This window comes from Anomaloglossus baeobatrachus, unplaced genomic scaffold (assembly GCF_048569485.1).
Source record: "Anomaloglossus baeobatrachus isolate aAnoBae1 unplaced genomic scaffold, aAnoBae1.hap1 Scaffold_2520, whole genome shotgun sequence".
Taxonomy (NCBI): Eukaryota; Metazoa; Chordata; class Amphibia; order Anura; family Aromobatidae; genus Anomaloglossus; species Anomaloglossus baeobatrachus.
In genome coordinates, this window is record NW_027442102.1 from 81,249 (window position 1) to 108,994 (window position 27,746).

Below are 27,746 nucleotides of genomic sequence, written 5' to 3' on the forward strand. Positions count from 1 at the left end.
CGCTCCTAAAACCTGTTAGGTTCTTAGTGCGTCCGTGCTTGCATTTAAAAACCGCACGTGTGTGCCTGTCGGTGGCAGCGTACAGGTGCACTTGTGTGCGTTTTTACCAAACTATTATATAACGCACAAGTGTAGTGTATAATACACGTCAGTCAGCAGTGGCTGATAGTGTCAGAGTTCTCGTCATTAATTTTTGCTCCTAAAACCTGTGTTAGGTTCTTAGTGCGTCCGTGCTTGCATTTAAAAACCGCACGTGTGTGCCTGTCGGTGGCAGCGTACAGGTGCACTTGTGTGCGTTTTTACCAAACTATTATATAACGCACAAGTGTAGTGTATAATACACGTCAGTCAGCAGTGGCTGATAGTGTCAGAGTTCTCGTCATTAATTTTTGCTCCTAAAACCTGTGTTAGGTTCTTAGTGCGTCCGTGCTTGCATTTAAAAACCGCACGTGTGTGCCTGTCGGTGGCAGCGTACAGGTGCACTTGTGTGCGTTTTTACCAAACTATTATATAACGCACAAGTGTAGTGTATAATACACGTCAGTCAGCAGTGGCTGATAGTGTCAGAGTTCTCGTCATTAATTTTTGCTCCTAAAACCTGTGTTAGGTTCTTAGTGCGTCCGTGCTTGCATTTAAAAACCGCACGTGTGTGCCTGTCGGTGGCAGCGTACAGGTGCACTTGTGTGCGTTTTTACCAAACTATTATATAACGCACAAGTGTAGTGTATAATACACGTCAGTCAGCAGTGGCTGATAGTGTCAGAGTTCTCGTCATTAATTTTTGCTCCTAAAACCTGTTAGGTTCTTAGTGCGTCCGTGCTTGCATTTAAAAACCGCACGTGTGTGCCTGTCGGTGGCAGCGTACAGGTGCACAATTTGCACAAACTTTGATATAACGCCCAAGTCTAGTGAATACACGTCAGCACAGCATTGCAAAATGCGCAAGGGCGTTGGCAAGGAACAAGGAAGTGGACGTGATGGTGGTGCAGGCAGAGGCCGAGGTCGTGGGCAAGCTCTAATTTTGCCACAACAAAGGGCCACATCTAGTCGCTCGCACGTCCTGTCCCAAATTCTTGGGGACCGCAGCAGTACACCGCTCTTGAACCAAGACCAGTGTCAACAGGTTGTTAGTTGGATAGCGGATAATGCTTCCAGTCAGATTGGCACCACCACAAACACTCTGTCTTCCACACGGTCAAGTGTCAGTAGCCGTGATACTGCACCGCACATTTCAGAACCTGATCCTCCTTCCTACCACAAGGCTGAGTACACGTCCTCGGACATTAATGATCCCACACTTGGACACTCGGAAGAGCTGTTCACGTTTCCATTCGCACATTCTGGCCTCTCGCCAGCTCATGTTGAAGTGGGTCATGAGGAGATCGTATGTACAGATGGCCAAATATTTGAGCAGCCACGTTCTCACGAAGTTGGCAACGTGTCTCAACAAGGGGTGGACGATGATGAGACACAATTGTCAGGAAGTCAGGAGGAGGAGCAGGGTGCGGAAGAGGAAGACGACGTGGTGGATGATCCAGTAACTGACCCAACCTGGCAGGAGGATATGCAGAGCGAGGACAGCAGTGCACAGGGGGAGGGAGGCGTAGCATCCCAACAGGCAGTAAGAAGCAGGGTGGTGGCTCCAGGCAGAAGTCAGGCAACCGTTCCCCGGAACAACAACACGACACAAGGTGCCTGTACAAATGTTAGGTCTTCCCGAGTCTGGCAGTTTTTTAAGTTGGATCCAGATGATTCTAAAAAGGCCATTTGCAACACCTGCCGTGCCAGCATCAGCAGGGGTACCAAAACTAGCAGCCTGACCACCACCAGCATGATCAGGCACATGTCAGCCAAGCACCCGACTTTGTGGGAAGTACAACAGAGTCGAGGAGCAGTGCTTGCTAATGTCACTGCTACGTCTTCGCTGGTTGTGCATGCGAGCCAATCCCCTGTCCATGCTGCCTGCGAACAAGCCTCCTCCGGTCCTGCACCTGCAGTTGCCTACTCAGAAATAACACCATCATCAAGCACGTCCTTGTCCCAGCGCAGCGTTCAGTTATCCATTCAGCAAACCTTTGAACGCAGGCGCAAATACACTGCCAACACCCCACATGCCACAGTTCTAAATGCTAACATTTCGCGACTGCTTGCGCTGGAAATGTTGCCTTTTAGGCTGGTGGAGACAGAAGCATTCCGCGACCTGATGGCGGCAGCTGTCCCACGTTACTCGGTCCCCAGCCGCCACTATTTCTCCCGGTGTGCCGTCCCCGCGTTGCATAACCACGTGTCACAAAACATCACACGTGCCCTGAACAACGCTGTTTCACCCAAAGTCCACCTAACCACAGACACGTGGACAAGTGCTTGTGGGCAAGGCCGCTACATCTCGTTGACGGCACACTGGGTTAATATTGTGGAAGCTGGGACCCAGTCTGAGCGAGGGACGGAACACGTCCTTCCCACACCAAGGTTTGCAGGCCCTACCTCAGTCAGTGTTTCACCCACACTCTACAGCTCCGGAATGTCATGCTCTTCAGCCTCCTCCTCCTCCTGCGCATCCTCATCCACTGTACCCTCCACACCAGTCCCAAGCTGGAAGCACTGCAGCACTGCCTCGGCGAAGCGGCAACAGGCTGTGCTGAAGCTAATCTGCATAGGTGACAAACCCCACAATGCAGAAGAGCTGTGGACAGCTCTGAAACAGCAGGCAGATCACTGGCTCACACCTCTGAACCTAAAGCCAGGAAAGGTCGTGTGTGACAATGGCCGGAACCTGGTGGCGGCTTTGAGGCGAGGCCAGCTGACACATGTTCCATGCGTGGCCCATGTGCTCAACCTCGTGGTTCAGCGGTTTCTAAAGTCATACCCAGAGCTGTCTGATCTGCTGGTAAAAGTTCGCCGCCTGTCTGCACATTTTCGAAAGTCACCTACTGCTTCAGCCGGCCTTGCCGGCTTTCAGCGCAGTTTGCATCTTCCGGCTCACAGACTGGTGTGTGATGTCCCCACGCGTTGGAATTCAACTCTGCACATGTTGGTCAGGATATGTGAGCAGAAGAGGGCAGTTGTTGAGTACCTGCATCACCTAAGCCGTCGGGAAATGGGTCAAACTCCACACATAACACCTGAGGAGTGGAGATGGATGTCCGACCTATGTACCATCCTCCAAAACTTTGAGGACTCCACCAAGATGGTGAGTGGTGATGACGCCATTATTAGCGTCACCATACCGCTACTCTGCCTTCTAAAACGGTCTCTGCTCAAAACCAAACATGATGCATTGCAGGCGGAGCGCGATGAGTTGCAGCAAGAAACAGTAGTGGGTGTGGGTGATAACACACAGCCCAGCCTCGTCTCATCACAACGTGCAGTGGAGGACTATGACGAGGAGGAGGATGAAGACATGGAGCAAATCTCCGGCCAAATTGAGGATATGACATGCACACCAGTCATATCCTCGGTTCAGCGTGGCTGGCCAGAGGACAGGGTAGATGAGGAGGAGGAGGAGGAGGAGGAGGACAGCATGTTCAGTCAACGTGTTGGTCAGGCTACATAAGTCCTGGCTGTTAAGAGTCTGGCGCACATGGCTGACTTTATGGTAAGCTGCCTGTCTCGTGACCCTCGCGTTAAGAACATCTTGGCCGACAATCATTACTGGTTGGTAACACTGTTAGACCCACGCTACAAGGAGAACTTTATGTCTCTTATTCCCGAGGCGGAGAGGTCAACCAAAATGCAGCAGTTCCGGAAGGCCATAGTCACGGAAGTAGGCAAAGCATTCCCCTCACAAAACGCTAGCGGCATAGGTCAGGAATCAGTGGACAACCAAGGCGTACAGCCGAGAGACGCACAAGTCCAATCCGCCAGAGGTAGGGGAACAGTCTTTAAGATGTGGGACAGTTTTCTCAGCCCCTCACGTACCACAGCCCCTGAGGTGCGGGGTAGTGCCACAAGAAATCCTAAGTTTGCCCAGATGCTCAAGGAGTACCTTGCAGATCGAACAACTGTACTCCGACATTCCTCTGTGCCTTACAATTATTGGGTATCCAAGGTGGACACGTGGCATGAATTGGCTCTCTACGCCTTGGAAGTCCTGGCCTGCCCTGCCGCTAGCGTTTTGTCAGAGCGTGTTTTTAGTGCCGCAGGTGGAATCATTACAGATAAACGCACCCGCCTGTCAACTGAAAATGCTGACAGGCTGACTCTGATCAAGATGAACAAGGGTTGGATTGGGCCAGACTTCACCACACCACCAGCAAATGAGAGCGGAATTTAAAATTTGTAACGGGAATTTGCCATGTACCTCCAGTCACCCATGGGTACACACTTCTGGACTTTGGATAATCGCTGGACTGCTCCTCCTTCTCCTCATGCGCCACCATGATGACCGTTACAAGAGTTAGGCCTTTGTTTCAGGTATACCCCCAGTGGTAAATTTTTTCGCCCATTCTTTGCAGAATGGACATTACAACGACAGGAGACCCGCTCCTTTGCAATGGGAACAATGTTTTGAGGCCCTCATGCACGTCTCTATGCAGGGACAACGTGGAGCCTCCCAATTTTTGGCTGCCCTGCCAAAGGGCTATACTATAATACACCCACTTCCTGACAATGGACACTTAATGTTTTGAGGCCCTCATGCACGTCTCTATCCAGGGACAACGTGGAGCCTCCCAATTTTTGGCTGACAGCCAAAGGGCTATACTACAAAAGACCCACTTCCTGACAATGGACACTTAATGTTTTGAGGCCCTCATGCACGTCTCTATCCAGGGACAACGTGGAGCCTCCCAATTTTTGGCTGCCCTGCCTAAGGGCTATACTATAATACACCCACTTCCTGACAATGGACACTTAATGTTTTGAGGCCCTCATGCACGTCTCTATCCAGGGACAACGTGAAGCCTCCCAATTTTTGGCTGCCCTGCCAAAGGGCTATACTACAAAAGACCCACTTCCTGACAATGGACACTTAATGTTTTGAGGCCCTCATGCACGTCTCTATCCAGGGACAACGTGGAGCCTCCCAATTTTTGGCTGCCCTGCCAAAGGGCTATACTACAAAAGACCCACTTCCTGACAATGGACACTTAATGTTTTGAGGCCCTCATGCATGTCTCTATCCAGGGACAACGTGGAGCCTCCCAATTTTTGGCTGCCCTGCCTAAGGGCTATACTATAATACACCCACTTCCTGACAATGGACACTTAATGTTTTGAGGCCCTCATGCACGTCTCTATCTAGGGACAACGTGGAGCCTCCCAATTTTTGGCTGCCCTGCCAAAGGGCTATACTATAATACACCCACTTCCTGACAATGGACACTTAATGTTTTGAGGCCCTCATGCACGTCTCTATCCAGGGACAACGTGGAGCCTCCCAATTTTTGGCTGCCCTGCCAAAGGGCTATACTACAAAAGACCCACTTCCTTCCAATGGGCACTTCAGGTTTACAGGCCCTCATGCACGTCTCTATCCAGGGACAACGTGGAGCCTCCCAATTTTTGGCTGCCCTGCCTAAGGGCTATACTATAATACACCCACTTCCTGACAATGGACACTTAATGTTTTGAGGCCCTCATGCATGTCTCTATCCAGGGACAACGTGGAGCCTCCCAATTTTTGGCTGCCCTGCCAAAGGGCTATACTACAAAAGACCCACTTCCTTCCAATGGGCACTTCAGGTTTACAAGCCCTCATGCACGTCTCTATCCAGGGACAACGTGGAGCCTCCCAATTTTTGGCTGCCCTGCCAAAGGGCTATACTACAAAAGACCCACTTCCTTCCAATGGGCACTTCAGGTTTACAGGCCCTCATGCACGTCTCTATCCAGGGACAACGTGGAGCCTCCCAATTTTTGGCTGCCCTGCCTAAGGGCTATACTATAATACACCCACTTCCTGACACTGGACACTTAATGTTTTGAGGCCCTCATGCACGTCTCTATCCAGGGACAACGTGGAGCCTCCCAATTTTTGGCTGCCCTGCCTAAGGGCTATACTACAATAGACCCACTTCCTTACAATGGGCACTTCAGGTTTACAGGCCATCATGCACGTCTGTATGCAGGGGCATTGGTGAACCTCACAATTTTGGACTGCCCTGGCAAAGGAAAATACTACAAAGACTCAGTTCCTCAAAATGGGCACATTAGACTCAGAGGCCTTTATGTACGTCTCTTCTCAGGGACATCGGAGTGCCACACAATGTTTTACGTAAAATCATTCATGTATTGATCTCAAAAAGTAACATACATTAGCTCTATCTCACTATTGGGTATGTGCCCTTAACATTTCCGCTATGAAAAATCATTTTGGTGTCATTTTGGAAGGTTTTCTGGTGAGTCCGTAAAAATGGCGTAAAACGCGGACAAAATTATTCACAGCTGTGACTTTTGAGTGATAAATGCTTCAAGGGGTCTTCCCCATGCTGTTGCCATGTCATTTGAGCACTCTTCGGAGACTTTTGTGCCATTTTTAGGGTTTCTACATGCTGCCGGTGGTCATTTCACAAAAATACTCGGGTCTCCCATAGGATAACATTGGGCTCGGTGCTCGGGCCGAGTACACGAGTATCTTGGGAGGCTCGGCCCGAGCTTCGAGCACCCGAGCTTTTTAGTACTCGCTCATCACTACTAATAAACCTAAAAAATAAAAATAAATTGAATAAAATTCATGAATGTTGTGTTATAACAGGAAATTCGGTGTAAGAATGAATATCCGGGATGAGAGTTCAGCGAATGAGTTATAGAAATTGTTACAAAAAGGAGTGTGTACGGTTTATGCGTAAATTTTTAGAATGCGTACATGAAAATTATATGTATGTGAGAATGTCCCTCATGCTTTGTAAAAAGTTATTTATGAAAATGTAAATAAAATATATAAAAATGCCTAATTATTTATAATTTATGAGAAAGATATATATGTATGGAAGAATGTTATAAGGTGTCCAAGAACCATAAAGAAAAAGGGTGCATATATAATGTTAGAGGTCTAGAGTTCCACCAGGCTATATCACCCCTAAAGAAATAGAAAGAAGACCTTACTACCTGTGTACCCCAAAAAAAGCTATATTTCTTAGCCAGGATTATGGTGGAGATATGCACAAGTGAAATAAGAATATAAAGTAATACAATAAGATTATAAAACCAATATGTGTGCATTCATGCACCACCCGGTACGCTACCCTTGCCAAATTGCTCACTCTAGATCCCCACACGATCCATGAAGCCGTTCCCCCGGTCACACCGCCTGCTGCCGGTTCCCACTCATCCCTGGGGGAGTTAGGCGAGTGGTATCGAGAGATACATGTCGGCACTGATGATACCCCCATACACCACAAGGAAGGGGTATACCGGGTGGTACAGGAGTATGAGCGGGTTTTTAGCAAGCACCCTCTAGATTTTGGGCAGATTAAAGGGGTTCAACACCACATCCCTACCGGTACACACTCCCCTATTAAAGAGAGATACAGGCCTATTCCCCCTGCGCACTACCAATGCGCCAAAGACATGTTGAGGAACATGAAGGAGGCAGGGGTTATTAGGGACAGCTGTAGTCCCTGGGCCGCTCCGTTGGTGCTGGTTAAGAAGAAGGATGGCACCATGCGGATGTGTGTGGATTACCGGAAGATTAACCAGATAACGCATAAGGATGCTTACCCTCTGCCCCACATCAAAGAGTCCCTGGCCTCGCTGAGAACCGCTAACTACTTCTCCACCCTTGACCTCACCAGCGGGTACTGGCAGGTGGCCGTGGCACCGGAAGACCGAGAGAAGACTGCCTATGGGACCGTTTTGCTGTACTTGGATGATGTGATTGTGTACTCACAGACGTATGAAGCCCACCTGGAGCACCTAGCCGAGGTGTTCGCGTCCCTTGCCAAGTATGGGATGAAGTTGAAGCCCTCAAAGTGTCATCTGCTGAAACCCAGAGTGCAGTACCTAGGACATGTGGTTGGTGCGGAAGGTGTCGCCCCCAACCCCGAGAAGATCACCGCCATCCAAGACTACATAAGGTACATAAAAGGTACATAAAATGAGAATAATGGGGATAGGGGAAAATATGTGTAACTGGGTTAAAAACTGGCTCAGTGATAGGAAACAAAGGGTGGTTATTAATGGTATGTACTCGGACTGGGTCTCAGTTCATAGTGGGGTACCACAGGGGTCAGTATTGGGCCCGCTTCTTTTCAACATATTTATAAATGACCTTGTTGGGGGCATGCGGAGTAGAATTTCAATATTTGCAGATGATACTAAACTCTGCAGGGTAATCAATACAGAGGAGGATAATTTTATATTACAGGGAGATTTATGTAAATTGGAGGATTGGGCTGAGAAGTGGCAATTGAAGTTTAATGTAGATAAATGTAAGGTCATGCACTTGGGTAGAGGAAATAACATTTATGATTATGTACTTAATTGTAGAACACTGGGTAAAACAGACACAGAAAAAGACTTGGGTGTATGGGTGGATGGTAAACTTCACTTTAGTGGACAGTGTCAGGCAGCTGCTGCCAGGGCTAATAAAATAATGGGATGTATTAAAAGAGGTATAAGTGTTCATGAAAAAAATATAGTTCTACCTCTGTACAAGTCACTAGTGCGACCGCACGTAGAATACTGTGTACAATTCTGGTCACCGATATATAAGAAGGACATAGCTGAACTGGAGAGGGTGCAAAGAAGAGCGACCAAGATTATTAGAGGAATGGGGGGGATGCAATACGAAGACAGGTTATTAAACTTGGGGTTATTTAGTCTGGAAAAACGAAGGCTTAGGGGAGATCTAATCACAATGTATAAATATATGAGGGGACAGTACAGAGACCTTTCCAAAGATCTATTTACACCTAGGCCTGCGACTGGAACACGGGGGCATCCGCTACGTCTTGAGGAAAGAAGGTTTAATCATAATCACAGACGAGGATTCTTTACTGTACGAGCAGTGAGACTATGGAATTCTCTGCCGCATGATGTTGTAATGAGTGATTCACTACTAACATTTAAGCAGAGCCTGGATGCCTTTCTTGAAAAATTTAATATAACCAGTTATGTATATTAGATTTTATGACAGGGTATTGATCCAGGGAACTAGTCTGATTGCTGGATGTGGAGTCAGGAAGGAAATTTTTTCCCCATTGGAACTTGTTTGCCACATTGGGGTTTTTTGCCTTCCTCTGGATCAACATGTTAGGCTACGGGTTGAACTAGATGGACTTAGAGTCTCCCTTCAACCTTAAAACTATGATACTATGATGACTGGCCGAGACCGACCACAGTGAGGGAAGTGAGGCAGTTTCTGGGCCTGGTGGGATATTACCGTCGCTTCATTAAGGGGTACACAAAGATGGCTGCCCCCATGCAAGACCTCCTCGTAGGACAGACCAAGGGTGGTAGATCCCTAGTAGCCCCATTGGTGTGGGAAGAAAAGCATGAGGAATCCTTCCGCCAGCTGAGAACAGCCCTGACCGGAGAGGAAATCCTAGCGTACCCTGACTACAGCCGCCCATTCATCCTCTACACCGACGCCAGCAATGTGGGCTTGGGGGCTGTTCTATCCCAGGTCCAAGACAGAAGGGAAAAGGTAATAGCTTATGCTAGCCGAAAACTCCGACCGACTGAGAGGAACCCTGAGAACTACATCTCCTTCAAGCTTGAGCTCTTGGCACTGGTGTGGGCTATCACCGAGCGGTTCCGCCATTACCTGGCAGCAGCCAAGTTCACCGCGTACACAGACAATAACCTGCTGACCCATCTAGATACGGCCAAGCTGGGCGCGTTGGAGCAGCGGTGGGTGACCAGGTTAGCCAACTACGATTTCACCATCAAGTACCGGGCCGGCCGTACCAACGTCAATGCCAATGCACTCTCCCGGATGCCCCACCTGTCGGAAGAGGGGCCAGAGGATGATGACCTCGAAGAGATCGAGTTGCCTGCATTTCACCGGCCATTCACTGAGAAGGTGCACGTCTACCAACAACGGGTGAACCTGGATCCGCTGCCCCGACAGGACTGGCAGGAAGCTCAGGACCAGGCACCTGCTGTCCGCCTGGTCAAGACTCTAGTGGAACAGGGTTCTGCTGGGATAGACCCTGCTGCCCCTGCCGAAGCCCAACGTCTGTGGCAAGAACGGACCCGGCTATACCTACACCAGGGGAAGTTGTATCGCGAGCTGATTAATCCAAAGACTCACGAGAAGATCCGCCAGCTGGTGATTCCCCAGGCTAACGTGCCCACCGTCCTGCAAGCATACCATGATGGTGCAGTGCACTTCGGGTGGAAGAAGCTAGGGATGTTGTTAAGAGAGCGGTTCTATTGGAGTGGAATGCGGGAATCTGTGGAGGCCTGGTGCCGAGAATGTGGCCCTTGCGCATTGAGAAGGAAGGACGAGGCCAGCCAGAAGGCACCCCTACACCCGATCATTACACACCAACCGCTGGAGCTGGTTGCCCTTGACCATGTAAAGCTCACCCCCAGCCGAAGTGGGTACACCTACGCTCTGACCATCGTAGACCACTACTCGAGGTTCCTGGTGGTTGTCCCAGTTAAGGACTTAACCGTCCGCACCGCTGCTAAGGCTTTCCAGGCTTATTTCTGTTGACCGCATTGGTACCCGGAGAGGGTGCTTACCGACCAGGGTCCGGCCTTTGAAGCAGAGGTATTCCAGGAATTCTGCCAGTTGTACGGCTGCAAGAAAATCCGGACCACGCCTTACCACGCCCAAACCAATGGCATTTGTGAAAAGATGAACCACTTGGTCCTGGGCCTCCTCAAGACGTTACCACTGGAAGAGCGGAACCTGTGGCTGGAGAAGCTACCTGACCTGGTCGATATGTACAACAACATCCCTTCCAGCTCTACGAAATGCACTCCAGCATACCTGATGAGAGCTCGTCCCGGCCGGCTACCAGTGGATCTGGAAATGGGCTTGGAAGCTTCAGAAGCACTCCTGTCGACAGCTGAATGGGACACTCGGCGGAGGACACAGTACCGACAGGTCCAGGAGTATGTTGAAAAGAACTTGTGCCGGAGTCGGGGACAACAGGAGCAGTGCTTCAACAAGAAGGCGCCTGCCGGTTCCTTCCAACCTGGGGATGTAGTGCTGAAGCGGAAAAGAAGGGTCCACAAGCTGGATGATCAATGGGAAAAAACCCCGTATGTAGTCCAGCCCACAGGATGGGAGAATGGGAAGGCCTACCAGATCAGCCGTGACCAGGGGGGGACTTTGGCCACGGTTTCCCGAGACCACCTGAAGAAGTGCCCACCAGCATTGAGAGTAGCGGATGAGGCTCCAGTTCCCAGTCCAGTGGAGAAGGAAAAAGAGGTAATCCACACCATGATGGGTGATTTTCCAGCAGACTGGCCTACACAGAACGGTGCGGTGATCCTTCCAGTGATACTGTTCCCACAACCCGTGGATGAAGAAATGATGGAAACGGTTAACCGCGAGCCAGTGCCCAGGGATGTACCTGTACCCAGCTCCCCTACGCCTCCGCCTGCCCCACATGATAGCAGGGAGGAGGAACTGACTGTTCCCTCTGCCCCACTGCCTGTCACCACTGACACCGGACCCCGAAGGTCCACTCGCCCCAACCTAGGTAGACCCCCACTTAGGTACAGGGAAACTACTCTTTAAAAGGGGGGGGCTTTATGTGTTGAGTGTACCAGTTTGAAAGTTTTAAATGATAAGTAAAGATGATCAACCAAAGAAGTTTACCTGATTGAACCGTGATTAAACCGGCCGTTGCCGGCAACTGTTGTCCCCGTAGGGACTGTGCAACCATTGCGTAAGGAACTGCTTACGGACAAGCCCGAGAACTTGCAGGGCAACCACAAACTTAGTGCAATGTAAATAAAAATGTTTGTTGGCTTGACACCGTTACCGCCTCCGGAGAGGCTGATTTGGGAGGATGGGCCTGGAGGAAAGGGATGGCCTAGGCCCGCCACTACCGTAACCGGTGGCGATCCTCCGGGGGTTCAGGGGTCCCCTTGGACGTGGGCCCCCTGAAAGAGACAGAACCCGCTCGGGCAACTTGGTGCTGGACTGGGGTCAAGGGGTGCTGCCCGCTTCTTAGGGGCAGCATCAGGGCCAGGTTGTTTGGGTGGGAGAAGAGCGGAAGCTGTACCGTTGTAAAATGTTTATGATGCTTTTACATGTTTTACCATTTTATTCTTTTTCAGTTGTGAAAATAAAACCGGTGATGGACGGGCAGCCCGCGGACGGTCTGCATTTTACTATAGGGGAATGTGGCGCCCTGGACAAGCCAGGTCGTCACAGGTACTACACCAACACACTCTACACTCCGGCTAGGCACACCGAAGCTAAACACAAATCCTAGTTGCCTTCCTCCAGGGGCTGATGTCCACACCAGGGGGTGGGCCAGGCGGTTGATCCCACCCACCGAGGAGTTCACAGTCCTGGAGGCGGGAAAAGGAGTCAGATTAGAGATCAGTTTTGGAGTTAGAGAAGTGAAGAGGAGAGGAGACTGACCGTGTCCGGGTGTGTGGCCCGGGCACTCAGCAAGGTTGGCAGACGGTGGTGACCTTCTGCAGGAGAGGCTGATTGGAGTGAACCGTACGGACCGGGGATGGGCGGTGGCCCGCCGGTACCAGATCGGGGAGTGAAGAGAAGCCAGCACCATCCGGCAGGGCCTACGGACCCCGACCAGGCTAGGAGTCGCCGTAAAACCGGTCAAATCCGTTAGCGACAGGAACCTCCAGGGTTTCCCAGCAGTCAAGACCCGATTGAAGGCAACAGCTCACACCGTAGAGGGAAGCACAGTCACCGCCAAGGCTACAGTTCCCAGGGACAGAGCCTGCGGGCAAAAGGGGCTCCCTCAGCATCCATCCAAGCTGGGGAGCGGGTTACCGGTGGGAAGCCCGCTAGATTTTGGGGGAATAAAAGGGGTCCAACACCACATCCCCACAGGTGCACACCCACCCATCAAAGAGAGCTATAAGCCAATACCACCTTCACATTGCCAGTGTACCAAGGACATGTTGAGCAACATGAAGGCGGCTGGGGTTATCCGTGACAGTTGTAGCCTTTGGGCAGCTCTGTTGATCCTGTTAAAAAAGAAGGACGGCACCACTCCCCGTATTGAGGAATCGCTAGCTGCATTGAGAACTGCAAATTATTTTTCTACCCTTGATCTCACTAGTCACTATTGGCAAGTGTCCGTTGCTGAGGCAGACCGGGAGAAGACCGCCTTCGCCACCCCTATGGGTCTCTGCGAGTTCAAAAGCATGCCCTTCGAGCTGTGCAATGCGCCAGGAACCTTCCAGAGGCTGATGGAATGCTGCTTGGGACAAGATTTTAGGGTGTATAAAAAGGGAGATTAGATCCCGTGATCCCAACGTATTGTTACACCTCTATAAATCACTTGTAAGGCTACATCTGGAATATGGGAACCAGTTTTGGGCTCCACATTTTAAAAAGGACATTCAGAAGTTAGAGTCAGTTCAAAGGTGGGCAACTAGACTACTACAAGGAATGGAAGGCCTCCCATATGATGACAAGTTGAAAAAGTTATTAAGTGATTATTGGCTGCAATGGGGCTTTCTGGCTGGTGCCAGTCTCTTCTTAGCACACAGGAACCACAATCCCTACACCATGCTTCAATGGATTCTCTCATCCCAGCCCAGTAAAACTACATATTTTACACAGTCATAAGCAGCCAAAAGGGATCTATTCTATTCAATTGCAAATGATCTAGATAAGACTGAGAATAAGATACTGCACGGGACATAGCAGAGTTGGTCAAGTTGAGTGGAGATGAGTTTGCTATTTGGCACAGCTTTTTGCATCAATAAAGCAAGTAAAAGGTGTGAAAGATAAAAAAAAGGGTGAAAGTGTGAAAAGTGAATTGGCCAAATTGAGGTGCATATAAAGTTTTTGCTTTCTTTCAATTCACTAATGGGGCTCATTTGAATCAGGTGAATTGAGTTCTGCTTTTGGAAACTGGGTTAAGAAGGGGTGCACCGGTCCTGGAGGTACTGCAATACCAGGTCAATGCGTGGAGTGGACAGAGCAAGATTTTTTCCATCTCCTTGTTCTAAAAATTCATTTAATATATGGTCCCCAGAGAGGGGACGTATCAGATATTAAACTGATAAGAACAGATTTAATTTTTTTTTTTTTCTGTTTATCAGTAGGACTTCAAAATAACAAAGGTGATCGCCTCCCGTTGCCTGGGAACCGTCCAGGCACAAGAGGGCTATGTGTCACCAGAAGGCGCACACACTTCCTCAAGGCTGGCAGACGTGCAATCCCAGGCACCTTCCAGTACCGACCAAGGTAGCGTCCTCCGAAACTACACTTGATCTTAGCCAAAAGGCCGAGAAGCTATAACCCGAATTGGTTACGGCCTTGAGTGGCACCCTGGCCTATACCGGACACATCTTAGGGAGAGGGAGACAAACCCACGCCTACAGAAGACATTTTGTCACCCAAGCCAACCCTTGAAAAGGCTGTTTTGCAGAGCAAAAACAAGAAGAATGGTGCTTTTTGCAGCCGCCGCCCACTGCAATGAATCTGAATAACTCCTCCTTTTGGACACAAGCACCTCCCCTCCCCCTTGCAGTCTTTCCAATTCATGATACAAAAAGACGGACGGACAGGACAGGACAGGACAGGCTGCCTGACTTTCCGTCACTGCCACCCTTTGCCATCCTTGCCCGTAGAAAGCCCTTTCATCATCCCCAAACCCTAATCTTTTCCCTTCCCTTCCCAGATGCGTCTCACTCCCTTTCATTAGGAAGTGAGCGCAGCCTTTTCTCCGTTCTGCACATGCGCGACGTTAAACACAAATGCGCAGGCGTGCGTTCCATTACCCTCACTGCATTCCACTCCCATACAGGAAGTGGGCGCAGCTATTACTACGGTCGCACATAAAAGAACCCACGGCCACCACTGCACATAGCTGACTCCACCACAGGACACCCACTTCTACACCAACGCAGGTAAGACAGGATTGGCACCTCTATGCTCCCATTACAATCAGGCTCAGTCACCATGTGATAACGCTCTCAACTCTTTAGTTGCAGGCTCCCCTTGCTTCACCTCCACTGGCTGTGCTGCCATTTCCTCTCCCACCTGGAAGGTATACTTTATTCCACTATTTTCCTGTTTCTCTCTTCCCCCTTTTCCCATAACCTACTTTTATCTGCATTTGTGGGGTATCTATATGCTATTTACATCATAGTTTTATTCATTAATATGGAAGGGAAGAGTGCCCATGAGAGTGTTGAACTGCGGAGAGCAAGAGATTAAGCTGCTCCGATTTGCCACCATTGATAAGCTGTTCTCAGTAGATACACATGCTATCCAAACAGCAGCATCCACCATTGCTTCAGCCCACCCATTCAGTGACAGCTCACCAAGTCAGCCAGAGGAGTGGTGTAAGGAATTACACGTAGGCACTGACTCCACACCTTCACATCACAAGAAGGGGGTCTACAGGCTAGTGCAAGAATACGAGCAAGTCTTCAGCAAACATCCGCTAGACTTTTGAAGAATAAAAGGGGTCAAACACTACATCCCCACAAGTGCACACCCACCCATCAAAGAGAGATATAAGCCAAAACTACCTGCACATTACCAGTGTACCAAGGACATGTTGAGCAACATGAAGGAGGCTGGGGTTATCCGTGACAGTTGTAGCCTCTGGGCAGCTCCGTTGGTCCTGTTAAAGAAGAAGGACAGCACCACTCCCCTGTATTGAGGAATAGCTAGCTGCATTGAGAACTGCAAATTATTTTTCTACCCTTGATCTCACTAGTCGCTATTGGCAAGTGTCCGTTGCTGAGGCAGACCGGGAGAAGACCGCCTTTGCCACCCCGATGGGTCTCTGCGAGTTCAAAAGCATGCCCTTCGAGCTGTGCAATTTGCCAGGAACCTTCCAGAGGCTGATGGAATGCTGCTTGGGACACCGAAACTTTGAAACGGTACTGCTATACCTTTATGATGTTATTGTTTATTCTAAAGCAAACAAGATTTTAGGGTGTATAAAAAGGGAGATTAGATCCGGTGAGCCCAACGTATTGTTACCCCTCTATAAATCACTTGTAAGGCCACATCTGGAATATGGGGTAAAGTCCTGAGCAGGTTGATAACCATTGGTTTGAGCATGGTAGGGTGTAGTGTGCATCTTCCTGCATCGGTAAAAGCTGCAGAAGTCCTTGAAGATTTCCGCTTCAAAGGCTGTGCCTTGATCTGTGAGGACTCTCTCTGAGTAGCCATGAGGTCTGCATAAGTGTGCTTGGAAGACCTTCGCTGCAGTATGGGCCATTAGATCTTTGACTTGTACCACAACCATAAATCTCGAGTAGTTGTCTACCATCGTAAGTGCATACGTGAGCTCGCCTCGATATTCTGCAACAAAACTCCCTTTTTCGATTTCAGTTTCAGCAAACACTCCTCTTCCTGTAGAAAATATTTATCATTACCTAAGACAGTCATTCTAATGCATGACAATATTAAGGCAATTTAGTTAAAACTTGTTTTAACTCACCTTTAAGGGGATTGATGTATTTCATGGTCAATCCAGGTTTGTCAGTGATGGCACTGACATAATGTATGGCGTCTTTTTCGGGCGTTATCCTTTGCCTTTTCATTGTGAAAATCCAGTTGCCTATATCAAAGCAAATTCTACTACTTGTAAAGTATGCAGAAAATGAAATGTAGAACATATAACATCAACTGCTTAGGAACGCATCATAGGTTAGTACTTAAAAGGATATTGTCATGTTCTAGTCATAATGCAAGCTGGACATTTTTCATGTTACCCTGTAATCGCCGGCCTGTTCTAATGCTCACAAGCCAAGATATAGGCTCAGCTGCTAAGGCTTCCCTCTGCCTTCTGAATGAAACTTGAATATGTCTGGGTCACTGTGTATATAGCAGGTGCTCAGAAAAAATAACAGTCAATTCAATAGAAATAGCTCTGGCACACTATAGTGATCAATAACGTAAGAAAAGAACTCTTGGAATGCTGAAAATTCTTTATTTGTGCAAAAGGATAATTCATCCAACGTTTCGACCTTGTTTTTAGGTCTTTATCAAGGATAAAGTTATCTAAGATCATAAAGGGTTACAAAACCATATAAACACGTAATTAGTACATAGTACAACATAACAGTACAATATATTGCTACTTGAGAGTACAATGGGTCAAATGACCATGATGCACATACAAAAAATTTTTCCAAAGCCATAGTGAAAACATTTGTACTGAGGAAAGAAAATTTCCACATGACCTATCTGGAGAAACATTCTGGATCAAACAACCAAAAATAGTCAAGCAGGTAAATACACACCTATATGGATAACAGGATGATATGTGTTCAATTGTATAGCGTCATTGCCATTAAGGTACAAATGGAAAACTTGCAATCCTATATAGTGAAGGAAATGAACACATATCATATCAAAGAACACAGGAACATGGGTGTGAGAAAAACCTCAATGTTTATACTTTGTTCTTTATAATGGTGTGAACATGTATATGTCTCAGTACCTTATGCACTTGAGAATTCTAGTGAGTAGATCATGAAAGCCTATTTCAGAACTGGAATCGGTAAATAATTGTAGGTGGAATCTAAATGAAAAGATGGTACAAGTGTTATCATGACACGTGGGCTATAACACAATGGACCGTGTGACAAAGAAGAAAGGAGAGAAAGAAGAGGAAGAAAATGCAACTACCTGTAACATTACGTGATAGTCACTGGTAAGTATCACTTGACAATTCAAATGAAAAAGGATTCCTTTATTAAAGGGTTCTCAGTCGCCTCAGGATCATGAAATACTAGGGTAAATAATATGAGAATGGGTAAGAAGCACCACTAAAGGAAATATGAGATGCAGGACATATATCTATAAACCCCTGAACTACATGATAGAAATAAAAAGAAGAAAAAAGAAAAAAAAGAAGAAAGAAGAAGAACACATAGAATGCGGAAAGAGAATGGGTACAACTACCTGAGTTACTGCAGGGAGGCCCCTGGTTGGTATTGTGAGGGTTAGTGGAATTCCTTCACTGAAGGGTTCTCAGTTGCCTCAGGTTCGTGAAAAATGCTATAGACAAATAATGCCCGGAGAAAAGGGGTTCATATACAGCGAATAATGGTAATACAAGGTACATGTGTCACATGTAATAGTATATATATATATATATTGTACTAAGCTCTACACCAGAAATAGAAAGTAGTCCCTCTGCCTTCTGTCTAGGTGCCCTGAGTTATGTCCTGTAAACTGTCACAGGGACCCAGACACACATGTGTAGTAGGGGAATATCCCTGCTGAGATGCCAGTGCTAGAGCACTCGTTTGCTGTGGAGTTGAACGCTATGTGAGCAGTTCTTACCTTCAATGAGCAGAAGTCTCTTTTTTCAGATTTCAATATCTCTGTGGGTATCTGGCAGAAATATGGAATACTCTTTACTGCTAAGACCCTGTACACCACTCCCACTAAAGGGGGCTTTACACGCTGCGACATCGCTAATGAGGAGTCGTTGGGGTCACGGAATTTGTGACGCACATCCGGCCGCATTAGCGATGTTGCTGCGTGTGACACCGATGAGCGATTTTGCATCGCTGCAAAAACGTGCAAAATCGCTCATCGGTGACATGGGTCTCCATTCTCGATTATCGTTACTGCAGCAGTAACGATGTAGTTCGTCGCTCCTGCGGCAGCACACATCGCTCCGTGTGACACCGCAGAAACGAGGAACCTCTCCTTACCTGCCTCCCAGCCGCTATGAGGAAGGAAGGAGGTGGGCGGGATGTTCCGGCCACTCATCTCCGCCCCTCCGCTGCTATTGGGCGGTCGCTCAGTGACGTCGCTGTGACGCCGCACGGACCGCCCCCTTAGAATGGAGGCGGTTCGCCGGTCACAGCGACGTCGCCGGGCAGGTAAGTATGTGTGACGGGTCTGGTCGGTGTTGTGCAGCATGGGCAGCGATTTGCCCGTGTCGCGCAACAGATGGGGGCGGGTATCCACACTAGCGATATCGGGACCGATATCGCAGTGTGTAAAGTAGCCTTTAATAAACTGTGTAAAGGATTTTAAGTAAAAATCCACAATAAACCAGCGCTAGATGGGTTTTTATAATTTTATTAATAGACCACAAATAAAACATTTTTTGCTATCCTTGTTTCAAGACAGAGTATTTGATAATATACAATACACTGATTATTACTAAAACCAAGGACCACATAAAACAAGGACCACATAAAATAAAAAATGAAAGTAATGAGAATAAAATTCTTTTGTATAACCAATTAACTTCGAGGTGATACAATATTCACATTGATTTAGTTTTACCAGTCTAATGTAATGCCCCGGCCGGTGGCATATATTTTGTTTGGTTAATAATTTAGACTTATACAATGAAAGATGTACTATACCACCCCTGGCTAACTTACAAGTTTTAAGTTGTACAATATTTATGTACAAGTTTGCGACGTTATATTCATATATAGGAAGGCAAACAATATTGGCAATTTAGTGGCACCCACCATACGTAATCTTACAGCACCTAATAAGGGAGGATTATTTGGCCTGAAAGGTTTTTTTCCATGCAAAAGCTGTATAGTATGTAAGAATACAAAAAATATTTCACGGAAATCCTTCTTACAGGGGCAGTCAGAAGTCATGATTAGAGAATTTATTACATGTCAATCAAAGGGAGTAGTATATTGAATTCAATGTCCCTGTCAGAAAAAATACATTGAGAGAACTATTAGACCCCTATGGAAAAGGGTGGGTGAGCACATTAGAAGTGTTAAAAATAAATGTACTAAGCACCCCCTATCCAGACATTATGTGTTAAAACATGGAGGGTCCTTTAAAGGATCCCAAGTATGGGGCGTACAAAAAATAACTAAGGATTGGAGAGGTGGCGATTTCATTAAAAAAATGTCACGAGCAGAAAGCCAATGGATTTTTGAATTGAACACCTTGAAACCATATGGACTCAATAATGATATAGAACTGTTTCCTTTTAATTAATTTATATTTTTATAGGTAGAGGAGTAATAGGTACTGATAATAATACGGAGAGAAGGAAAAAAAAAAAAAAAAAAAAAAGCGATTGTCATGGAGATATATGTGTATATATGCATAATATATATTAAAATTGGTGCTTCACTTGCCCAAGGTTGATGTAGATATAAGGGGCTTTTCATATTATAGCAAATTTATATTACACCTTTATGATGTCCTTTTGTTAAATTTATTGTTGAAAAAAAGCATATGCATATATACACATTGTCTTCCCAGTATATGATGATACAAGCAAGGCTATATATAGGTCTTTTTAGAAAAACCTTTAGAAAAACCTTTGCACATAATTATATTATATGGCTATTATGAACGGTCTTTCACAAATTGATATATGTAGTGGTCATTGAATGTTGGTTGAATTTAAACATTGTTTAATTTTATGCAAATTATAACCAATTAAATATATGCATAAATAGTGCTCTAGGCAACAGCTGAGTTATCCTTGAGGAAGGGGGCCGTTACACGCCCCCGAAACGCGCGTCGGATCAGGACTCTGTTTTTGCCTACCTCACCTGTGCGGTGATAACCTGCCAAGTAATCTCTCCCTCGTGTGGAATCAACCGGCTTCCACTGGACACGGTACGGATTGCCTGCTGGAGAGGTTGAGAGGTTACCGCTGACATTTCCTTTGTCTGCAACCAGGATACATTGGTACCTCCAGCGGTTCTGCATTGCTCGTTTGGAAGCGGATCGGAGCCTTGTGTGGTGCTAACCTGCCAAGCAACTTCCTCCTGTGTGGAATCAGTCAGCTGACACTGGATACGGTCTGGACTGCCCGCTGGAGAGGCTGAGTAGTTACCGCTGATCTTATTGTTGTCCGCAGCCAACATCTTGGTGCTTTCAGTGGCTTCGTACTGCTTGATTTCGAAAGTACATTTGGGAGAATACGGGACCGGCTGGTTTGTGGCCTTGTGAAGTGTTATAAAGGCTCTGTAAAGAGGGATGTCAGTAACCATACATCTCCCCCAGAGCCAGCACTAGTCGCGGCCACTGGCCTCAAAACGTCCGCTCTGGAAGTCTAACAGGTCAATCCTGTACATAGCGGTTCCAGCCTAATCAACGGAGAAATCCGGGGTGTTTTTTGCGGTCAAGTTGTTGTGAGGTTTATTCCCCCAGGCCCTGGGGGCGAATATAACGTCGCAAACTTATATTGTACAACTTAAAACTTGTAAGTTAGCCAGGGGTGGTATAGTACATCTTTCATTGTATAAGTCTAAATTATTAACCAAACAAAATATATGCCACCGGCCGGGGCATTACATTAGACTGGTAAAACTAAATCAATGTGAATATTGTATCACCTCGAAGTTAATTGGTTATACAAAAGAATTTTATTCTCATTACTTTCATTTTTTACTTTATGTGGTCCTTGTTTTATGTGGTCCTTGGTTTTAGTAATAATCAGTGTATTGTATATTATCAAATACTCTGTCTTGAAACAAGGATAGCAAAAAATGTTTTATTTGTGGTCTATTAATAAAATTATAAAAACCCATCTAGCGCTGGTTTATTGTGGATTTTTACTTAAAATCCTTTACACAGTTTATTAAAGGCTACTTTACACACTGCGATATCGGTCCCGATATCGCTAGTGTGGATACCCGCCCCCATCTGTTGCGCGACACGGGCAAATCGCTGCCCATGCTGCACAACACCGACCAGACCCGTCACACATACTTACCTGCCCGGCGACGTCGCTGTGACCGGCGAACCGCCTCCTTTCTAAGGGGGCGGTCCGTGCGGCGTCACAGCGACGTCACTGAGCGACCGCCCAATAGCAGCGGAGGGGCGGAGATGAGTGGCCGGAACATCCCGCCCACCTCCTTCCTTCCTCATAGCGGCTGGGAGGCAGGTAAGGAGAGGTTCCTCGTTTCTGCGGTGTCACACGGAGCGATGTGTGCTGCCGCAGGAGCGACGAACTACATCGTTACTGCTGCAGTAACGATAATCGAGAATGGAGACCCATGTCACCGATGAGCGATTTTGCACGTTTTTGCAGCGATGCAAAATCGCTCATCGGTGTCACACGCAGCAACATCGCTAATGCGGCCGGATGTGCGTCACAAATTCCGTGACCCCAACGACTCCGCATTAGCGATGTCGCAGCGTGTAAAGCCCCCTTTAGTGGGAGTGGTGTACAGGGTCTTAGCAGTAAAGAGTATTCCATATTTCTGCCAGATACCCACAGAGATATTGAAATCTGAAAAAAGAGACTTCTGCTCATTGAAGGTAAGAACTGCTCACATAGCGTTCAACTCCACAGCAAACGAGTGCTCTAGCACTGGCATCTCAGCAGGGATATTCCCCTACTACACATGTGTGTCTGGGTCCCTGTGACAGTTTACAGGACATAACTCAGGGCACCTAGACAGAAGGCAGAGGGACTACTTTCTATTTCTGGTGTAGAGCTTAGTACATGTCACGCTCCCCGGGTCCTCGGCTCCCCTCCCCGGGTCCTCTGCCCCGCTCCCCGGGTCCTCATCCCCGCTCCCCGGCTCACCTGCCACGCTCCCCGCTCTCCAGCCTCCGGTGCCCGTCCTTCCCAGGTCCCCTGGTCTCCGATCCCGGCGCCCGACGGCTTCCCAGGCCCTGGCCGGCTCCCCTGCGTCCTCCTCTCAGCTTCCTTCCCTGGCTTCTGGCACCCGGGCTGCGCGCATGCGCATTAGGGCGCGCGCGCGCGGTCACTGACCCTTTCTTAAAGGGCCAGCGTCCATTAACAGGAAATGAGGCTAAACAGGTACAGGGTATAAAGGGGTTTGTTGTCCAAGGGGGCGGGGCCTGATCTTCGTGTTTTCCAAGCTAGGAGTCAGGTCTCCTTGTGTCTTCTTGCCATACTCACGTATCTCTCTTCTAGAGCTGATCCTGCCTCGCCATCCGGTCCTGCTGAATCCCGAACCCCGCACGCTGTCCGTCTGCCATCTGACAGTCCGTACCATCTCGGATCCCTGCGGTGACCCGTCATCTCGCTCCAAAGGTTCCGGACCCCGCCTGACATCATCTCGGCTTCCGAACCTGAGCTACGTCACCCGGACTACCATCTGTGACTCCGTGGTCCCAGGGACTTCTCCGTTACACCCACTTGCACGGACTGTTCTGCTGCCCATAGTGCTTCAGCTACCGGACTCCTTACCACCATCTTAGAGTTCGGCTCAGTGGATCCACCTCCTTGGTCTGCCCGACCGCCTGGCCCTGACAGTACAATATATATATATATACTATTACATGTGACACATGTACCTTGTATTACCATTATTCGCTGTATATGAACCCCTTTTCTCCGGGCATTATTTGTCTATAGCATTTTTCACGAACCTGAGGCAACTGAGAACCCTTCAGTGAAGGAATTCCACTAACCCTCACAATACCAACCAGGGGCCTCCCTGCAGTAACTCAGGTAGTTGTACCCATTCTCTTTCCGCATTCTATGTGTTCTTCTTCTTTCTTCTTTTTTTTCTTTTTTCTTCTTTTTATTTCTATCATGTAGTTCAGGGGTTTATAGATATATGTCCTGCATCTCATATTTCCTTTAGTGGTGCTTCTTACCCATTCTCATATCATTTACCCTAGTATTTCATGATCCTGAGGCGACTGAGAACCCTTTAATAAAGGAATCCTTTTTCACTTGAATTGTCAAGTGATACTTACCAGTGACTATCACGTAATGTTACAGGTAGTTGCATTTTCTTCCTCTTCTTTCTCTCCTTTCTTCTTTGTCACACGGTCCATTGTGTTATAGCCCACGTGTCATGATAACACTTGTACCATCTTTTCATTTAGATTCCACCTACAATTATTTACCGATTCCAGTTCTGAAATAGGCTTTCATGATCTACTCACTAGAATTCTCAAGTGCATAAGGTACTGAGACATATACATGTTCACACCATTATAAAGAACAAAGTATAAACATTGAGGTTTTTCTCACACCCATGTTCCTGTGTTCTTTGATATGATATGTGTTCATTTCCTTCACTATATAGGATTGCAAGTTTTCCATTTGTACCTTAATGGCAATGACGCTCTACAATTGAACACATATCATCCTGTTATCCATATAGGTGTGTATTTACCTGCTTGACTATTTTTGGTTGTTTGATCCAGAATGTTTCTCCAGATAGGTCATGTGGAAATTTTCTTTCCTCAGTACAAATGTTTTCACTATGGCTTTGGAAACATTTTTTGTATGTGCATCATGGTCATTTGACCCATTGTACTCTCAAGTAGCAATATATTGTACTGTTATGTTGTACTATGTACTAATTACGTGTTTATATGGTTTTGTAACCCTTTATGATCTTAGATAACTTTATCCTTGATAAAGACCTAAAAACAAGGTCGAAACGTTGGATGAATTATCCTTTTGCACAAATAAAGAATTTTCAGCATTCCAAGAGTTCTTTTCTTACGTTATTGATCACTATAGTGTGCCAGAGCTATTTCTATTGAATTGACTCTTATTTTTTCTGAGCACCTGCTATATACACAGTGACCCAGACATATTCAAGTTTCATTCAGAAGGCAGAGGGAAGCCTTAGCAGCTGAGCCTATATCTTGGCTTGTGAGCATTAGAACAGGCCGGCGATTACAGGGTAACATGAAAAATGTCCAGCTTGCATTATGACTAGAACATGACAATATCCTTTTAAGTACTAACCTATGATGCGTTCCTAAGCAGTTGATGTTATATGTTCTACATTTCATTTTCTGCATACTTTACAAGTAGTAGAATTTGCTTTGATATAGGCAACTGGATTTTCACAATGAAAAGGCAAAGGATAACGCCCGAAAAAGACGCCATACATTATGTCAGTGCCATCACTGACAAACCTGGATTGACCATGAAATACATCAATCCCCTTAAAGGTGAGTTAAAACAAGTTTTAACTAAATTGCCTTAATATTGTCATGCATTAGAATGACTGTCTTAGGTAATGATAAATATTTTCTACAGGAAGAGTAGTGTTTGCTGAAACTGAAATCGAAAAAGGGAGTTTTGTTGCAGAATATCGAGGCGAGCTCACGTATGCACTTACGATGGTAGACAACTACTCGAGATTTATGGTTGTGGTACAAGTCAAAGATCTAATGGCCCATACTGCAGCGAAGGTCTTCCAAGCACACTTATGCAGACCTCATGGCTACTCAGAGAGAGTCCTCACAGATCAAGGCACAGCCTTTGAAGCGGAAATCTTCAAGGACTTCTGCAGCTTTTACCGATGCAGGAAGATGCGCACTACACCCTACCATGCTCAAACCAATGGTTATCAACCTGCTCAGGACTTTACCCCATATTCCAGATGTGGCCTTACAAGTGATTTATAGAGGGGTAACAACACGTTGGGATCACCGGATCTAATCTCCCTTTTTATACACCCTAAAATCTTGTTTGCTTTAGAATAAACAATAACATCATAAAGGTATAGCAGTACCGTTTCAAAGTTTCGGTGTCCCAAGCAGCATTCCATCAGCCTCTGGAAGGTTCCTGGCAAATTGCACAGCTCGAAGGGCATGCTTTTGAACTCGCAGAGACCCATCGGGGTGGCAAAGGCGGTCTTCTCCCGGTCTGCCTCAGCAACGGACACTTGCCAATAGCGACTAGTGAGATCAAGGGTAGAAAAATAATTTGCAGTTCTCAATGCAGCTAGCTATTCCTCAATACAGGGGAGTGGTGCTGTCCTTCTTCTTTAACAGGACCAACGGAGCTGCCCAGAGGCTACAACTGTCACGGATAACCCCAGCCTCCTTCATGTTGCTCAACATGTCCTTGGTACACTGGTAATGTGCAGGTAGTTTTGGCTTATATCTATCTTTGATGGGTGGGTGTGCACTTGTGGGGATGTAGTGTTTGACCCCTTTTATTCTTCAAAAGTCTAGCGGATGTTTGCTGAAGACTTGCTCGTATTCTTGCACTAGCCTGTAGACCCCCTTCTTGTGATGTGAAGGTGTGGAGTCAGTGCCTACGTGTAATTCCTTACACCACTCCTCTGGCTGACTTGGTGAGCTGTCACTGAATGGGTGGGCTGAAGCAATGGTGGATGCTGCTGTTTGGATAGCATGTGTATCTACTGAGAACAGCTTATCAATGGTGGCAAATCGGAGCAGCTTAATCTCTTGCTCTCCGCAGTTCAACACTCTCATGGGCACTCTTCCCTTCCATATTAATGAATAAAACTATGATGTAAATAGCATATAGATACCCCACAAATGCAGATAAAAGTAGGTTATGGGAAAAGGGGGAAGAGAGAAACAGGAAAATAGTGGAATAAAGTATACCTTCCAGGTGGGAGAGGAAATGGCAGCACAGCCAGTGGAGGTGAAGCAAGGGGAGCCTGCAACTAAAGAGTTGAGAGCGTTATCACATGGTGACTGAGCCTGATTGTAACGGGAGCATAGAGGTGCCGATCCTGTCTTACCTGCGTTGGTGTAGAAGTGGGTGTCCTGTGGTGGAGTCAGGTATGTGCAGTGGTGGCCGTGGGTTCTTTTATGTGCGACCGTAGTAATAGCTGCGCCCACTTCCTGTATGGGAGTGGAATGCAGTGAGGGTAATGGAACGCACGCCTGCGCATTTGTGTTTAACGTCGCGCATGTGCAGAACGGAGAAAAGGCTGCGCTCACTTCCTAATGAAAGGGAGTGAGACGCATCTGGGAAGGGAAGGGAAAAGATTAGGGTTTGGGGATGATGAAAGGGCTTTCTACGGGCAAGGATGGCAAAGGGTGGCAGTGACGGAAAGTCAGGCAGCCTGTCCTGTCCTGTCCTGTCCGTCCGTCTTTTTGTATCATGAATTGGAAAGACTGCAAGGGGGAGGGGAGGTGCTTGTGTCCAAAAGGAGGAGTTATTCAGATTCATTGCAGTGGGCGGCGGCTGCAAAAAGCACCATTCTTCTTGTTTTTGCTCTGCAAAACAGCCTTTTCAAGGGTTGGCTTGGTGACAAAATGTCTTCTGTAGGCGTGGGTTTGTCTCCCTCTCCCTAAGATGTGTCCGGTATAGGCCAGGGTGCCACTCAAGGCCGTAACCAATTCGGGTTATAGCTTCTCGGCCTTTTGGCTAAGATCAAGTGTAGTTTCGGAGGACGCTACCTTGGTCGGTACTGGAAGGTGCCTGGGATTGCACGTCTGCCGGCCTTGAGGAAGTGTGTGCGCCTTCTGGTGACACATAGCCCTCTTGTGCCTGGACGGTTCCCAGGCAACGGGAGGCGATCACCTTTGTTATTTTGAAGTCCTACTGATAAACAGAAAAAAAAAAAAATTAAATCTGTTCTTATCAGTTTAATATCTGATACGTCCCCTCTCTGGGGACCATATATTAAATGGATTTTTAGAACAAGGAGATGGAAAAAATCTTGCTCTGTCCACTGCACGCATTGACCTGGTATTGCAGTACCTCCAGGACCGGTGCACCCCTTCTTAACCCAGTTTCCAAAAGCAGAACTCAATTCACCTGATTCAAATGAGCCCCATTAGTGAATTGAAAGAAAGCAAAAACTTTATATGCACCTCAATTTGGCCAATTCACTTTTCACACTTTCACCCTTTTTTTTATCTTTCACACATTTTACTTGCTTTATTGATGCAAAAAGCTGTGCCAAATAGCAAACTCATCTCCACTCAACTTGACCAACTCTGCTATGTCCCGTGCAGTATCTTATTCTCAGTCTTATCTAGATCATTTGCAATTGAA

General features: G+C 47.1%; 2 pseudogenes; one reads left to right on the top strand and one right to left on the bottom strand.

Annotated features, from left to right (window-relative positions):
• Window positions 1-13,973: 13,973 nt before the first annotated feature.
• On the bottom strand, window positions 13,974-14,180 carry LOC142262757 (U2 spliceosomal RNA; annotated as a pseudogene).
• Window positions 14,181-27,264: 13,084 nt separating this feature from the next.
• Window positions 27,265-27,471, top strand: LOC142262758 (U2 spliceosomal RNA; annotated as a pseudogene).
• Window positions 27,472-27,746: the final 275 nt, after the last annotated feature.